The sequence below is a fragment of the Capsicum annuum genome, chromosome 9 (genome assembly GCF_002878395.1).
Source record: "Capsicum annuum cultivar UCD-10X-F1 chromosome 9, UCD10Xv1.1, whole genome shotgun sequence".
Taxonomy (NCBI): Eukaryota; Viridiplantae; Streptophyta; class Magnoliopsida; order Solanales; family Solanaceae; genus Capsicum; species Capsicum annuum.
The window spans coordinates 214,038,212-214,043,551 of NC_061119.1; positions in this window are offsets into that span (position 1 = coordinate 214,038,212).

Sequence of the window (5,340 nt, forward strand, 5' to 3'; positions counted from 1 at the left end):
ATGCAAATTCAAAAAAAAATTCCTCAAACGGACATTCGAGCGCAAAGTTATGATGGTTTAAAGGTTTACCAATTTACAACTACTTTTTTCTATCTCTTTTCACTCCCACACCTGGGGCCTACTCCAAGAATCGTGTGTTAACACCCATCGGTTTGGCCTAGAAATTGCCCGTTCGCATTGTTTCGCTTATTTGAGCACCCAAATGACCCCATCAACCCCATCGATCCACCTTGACTGACTTGACAGCCCATCGGGGGCCGACGATCAATTTTTGAGCCAAATCAAACCTGAGCCCAAGGTCCATCCTGAGAAAAGTATGCTAACACACACCGATTTTTACTTTGCTTGTTTGACACTTAAATAGCCCCACCAACTCCGTCGGGCTACCTTGAGCCGCTCCACAGCCCGACGGTGTCTGTAAGTTTATTTTTTGGCCCAAACTGCACTGAGCCCTAGGCCCATCCCTAGAATTGTGGGTTAACACTCACCGGTTTTGCCTAAACATGGCCATTTCGCATCGTTTTTCCTGTTTGACCACCCAAATTGTCCCACTGACCCCGCGGGCCATCCTGAGCCATTCCACTGCCCATCGAGGTCCCGTTAGTCAATTTTTGGCCCAGACTGTGCTCGAGCCCCAGGCCCATTCCTAGAACCGTGGGCGAAGATCCATTAATTTGGCCTAAAAATGGCCCATTTGCGTCGTTTTGCCCGTTTAACCACCAAATGGCCCCACCACCCTGAGCCGCTCCACAACCCGCTGAAGGGACGTCGATCAATTTTTGATCCAAATTGCATCCAGGCCTCGATCCCACCCCAAGAAATGTGGGCTTATTCCCATCGATTTGAGTCAAAAATAGGCCGTTCGCATCATTTTGCCCGTTTAATCATCCAAATAGCCCCAACAACCCTGCTCGACCATCTTGAGCCACTCCACAAATCGTCGAGGGCTGCCATTTGGTTTTTTACCTAAGCCACACCCGATCCCCAAGCCTATCCCGAGAATCGTGGGCTAACACCCACCGACTTATCTAGAAAATAGCCTGTTCGATTCGTTTCGCCCGTTTGAAAACCCAATTGGCCCCACTAACCCTGTCGAACCAACCTGAACCGCTCTACCGCTCGTTGGGGGGACGCCGGTCAATTTTCGGCCTAAATCGCGCCTGAGCACCGTGTCCTCTCCTAGAACCGTAGGCTAACACCCAAAGATTTGGCACAAAAATGATTTTGCTCGTTTGACCATCCAAATGTCCCCACTGACCCTGTCGAGCCACCCTGAGCCACTCCACAGCCTGCGGGAGAGCTGCCAGTCGATTTTTGATCCAAACCACATTCGAACCCCAGATCCACCCCAAGAACCGTGAGCTAACACCCATCAATTTATCCCCAAAATGATCCGTTACCGCCGTTTTGCCTGTTTGACCACCCAAATGGCCCTGGCTAGGACCCCGCAAAGTATAGATTCGTAGTTGGTAATCGGGTAATAGGTTAGGGGACATTTGACTATTTTCTCAAAATTATTATTAGTTTTATCATGTTAATATATAAGCAACTAATTAAACATAAAGTACAATTCTACTAACTTATAGTACTTTTATGTAGTTTCTAAATATGTATATTCTTTTAAAAAAAGTTTAAAGATTGTATGTTTGAACGTACGATTAAAATAATGAGTTTAACTTCCCCTGTTTCGTTGTTCATGTTGAGTTAGAGTTGAACTTTGTCTAACGACTCGCTTATTTTTGAGGTATTGTTAATGTGCTTACTTTTTTTTGATTCCCCTTAATAGAAATTCTGACACCGTCACTGATTATAAATCACAAAATCTTTCCATATGAGATCTGTAAGCAAATAACGAATTATATAACTTAAACAATCTAATATAAACAATCCTATCAATTATTTAGGAACGTAGAACTTAACGATTTTCACATCCCATTCTATAACAAGTTAAGGATCAGTCAAGAAACATACCAGAATCCATAGTTTTTCTTGACCGAGATTTAGCAGAAGCACAGAACAAAAATATTGTTTCTCTCTTTTTGCCTTACTTTACAGAATAAAATACGATGAAGCTTATTCAACTTTTGGCAGAGAGAGGACCCCTTTTATAATACAGAGAATAATCAGTTATGTTTTCACATTCCATCAACGTGATTAGTGAATACAATAATTATCCACTAACAGTCAGTAATTATCCTATTAGCAGTCAGTAATTATCCTAACTATATAAAAGAATGAATTTCATGAAAGATAAATTTTGAAAATTTAGATAATTAATCCACAGGATAAGATTTTATATCTTAACCTAATTTATTACAGACAGATCATGAGATATCTTTTTCTTAATTAAACCATTAATCCTTCATTAACTTATGATTTGCCAATTAGGATAAAAACTTATCCGTATCAAATATTTTTAGCGAACTAAACTAAAGATTTTATTTATAGTAAACTAAGGTAAAAGTTCATACTTATGAGTTAATCATCATTAAGTAAACTTGTACTCTCTCCATTTCATTTTAGTTTACCCTCTTTCTAAAAATATGTGTTTTAATTTGGTTGTACCTTGATGAAATCAAGAGAATTTTATTATATATTTACTCAAATTTATATTTTCAAAGCATAATTAATAAGACTAATTTAGTAAAATAACCTTCCCAATTAGTATTTTCTTAATGAGTGTGTCAAGTCCATAGAAGTTAACTAATATGAAACGGAGGGAGTAAATAAAAAGATAAATATCGATCTTGCATTCATTGAATAGTAATTGTTGAGTGTAAATATTTTGTACGAATAAGTGTTTACTCGAATTAACTGAGTATAAATTATCAACATGAATCGTGATGGGATAGTTGAGATCTCTTTATCCTTAATCAAAGATCTCGACTTCGAACGCTCTAGCAATTCTTTGATTAGTATTTATTGAGTGTAAATATTCGGTACAAATAAGTGTTTACTCTAATTAATTGAGTTTAAATGATCAACATGAGTTGTGGTGGGATAGTTGAGATCCCTCTATCCTTAACCAGAGTTCTCGATTTCGAACCCGCTAGCAATAAAAAATTCTTGTTGGGAGTGTCATTTCCAGAGATTGTTTTTGCAATGTGAGAATTCAGAATTTGTTGAGCCCCAATAAAGGATAACAATGAAAATTTTGTTGGAAGTGCCGCCCCTAAAAATAGTTTGTGCGGTGCGTGAATTCGGATTTAGTTGAGCCCCAATGGATAATAATGAAAAAAAAAAACTTTTTAAGAGTGACACCCCAGAAATAAACTTTGTAATGCATGCATTCGAATTTAATTGAGTATCGATATAAATATCTAACATCGAATGGAAAGAAATGAAGTATAAATTTGAAATCTTTGCTAGTATAAGACAAAACATCCGATAAATACTATGTTGAATTTGTAAGTCTAGTATGAATCATCATTCTTATCCTTCTTCAATCCAACATTTTTAGTAAATTAAATTTAATGTTATTTCTCTATATTCAACCATCACAATCTTTTGACCATTTTATCTTCCACACACATGTGCAACTTTTTCTCCTTGTTCCAACAACTTTGTTAGGTAGATTTATCACACATTACATCATGGAAAATTGTTACATTTATTGTTAGCTTACTTAAAAACAATAATTAGTTGCTAAATTCGTCACTAATCTATCGCTAAATAGTCATAAAGAGAATTAACAACAATAATTTATGTGTCATCATTTGATCGGGTATAGAGTTTAAGAAATAAGGAAAGACTTAATAAAGTTTACCAAATTATCCTTTATAAAAAAAATGTGCCAATATTTTTTTTTTTAATTAAGTGGGATCAATAAGAGTAAAAGGGTAATTGTGCCTTTAAAAAGTTGCCAAATAAGAAAAGACGATATTTATTTTGGAACAAATTAAAAAGAAAATGATGACACATAATTTGGGACGGAGGGAGTATTATATTGTACCATTTGTTTTTCAATTTAAAAGGCAGTCTTTTTCATGCTGAAATAATTGAAGATGAAGTTTAGATCAAATATGAATATTATTTTTTACTATTCACTAAAAAATAAATATCCAGATATTATCAATATCCGTTGACCGTTTGTCTACTTATTAATATTTTCATGACGAGATCCTACTTTCTAAAAGTATACCCTCATTTTTTGACTTGTATTTTTCATGGGATCCTACTTTCTAAGTATTACCTCATTTTGACTGTAAATTTGTATTCTCACTTGAGTATGATTATGAATAATATGAATATTCATAATCAGAGGTTGCGGGTTCGACCTTGGGTATGAAAAAAATTCTGTTGGGAGCGCTGTCATCTTAATGGATCCTGCAATGCGCCATTCAGATTAGTGGGGCTCCAATACGGACACCGGATATCGGATGGGAAACCAAAAAACAAAAACCAAAAAAAAAAAAAGAATATCCATATTATTCATTCAATAATTTTGAACCTATCAAATACTTTATCTTTTTTTTTTTATTAAATTTATTTTCAATCTGTTGATATTCAATTCGACTCACCAATTTGCCACTCCTGCTTTCTAACTACTTATATATATATACACAGTATATATAAGTCAAATTTGCATTCGTAACGTCGATACAAAAGATCTAAATATTGTCACGTAATGATACAACTGGAGTATTAAATACTCTCTTAGCTTCCTAATACTTCTTTCGTTTTATTTTACTAGTCCTCGATTGACTTGATATTCTGTAAATTAATTATTTATTAGTAAGCTTAGTAAATAACATGTTATATCAAATGTAAAATAATGTATAAGATTGATAGTAAAAATAATCTTTAGTACTGTCCCTATATATAATTTGAATCCCTATTATATGATTGGACTTAAATTATATATATACTGGCAGGTAAATATTTTTTTATGTGACTTTTACTTTGTTATAGCAAGTTAGTTATTATTTTACCTAAAATTTGTCAAAAGCTTTCTGTATGACTGTGTAAATATTTTTTCTCTATGGTCAAAGCAAAATTGATAATTCCATTCTTAGTTCTTTAGTCAAAGGTGTATTATAATTTTGATTACTGTGATATGTATATTTTAACTTTTAATTAAATAAAATGTGTATATAAATTAAATTATTTTTAATATCATATTACTATCAAATATAAACTTTAACGTTACACATGTTAATTTAACATCACACATGGTTGAAAGGGATCAAAGACACATAATTCAATTAATTAAAGATTTAAATATGTTTATATAGTCAAATATCACTAAGAACTAAAATTAGAATTTATCAGTAACAAGCTGAAGGACTACAAGTTCTATTTATAACCATTTTTTTTTTTGTAATTTTCTTAATATACCAG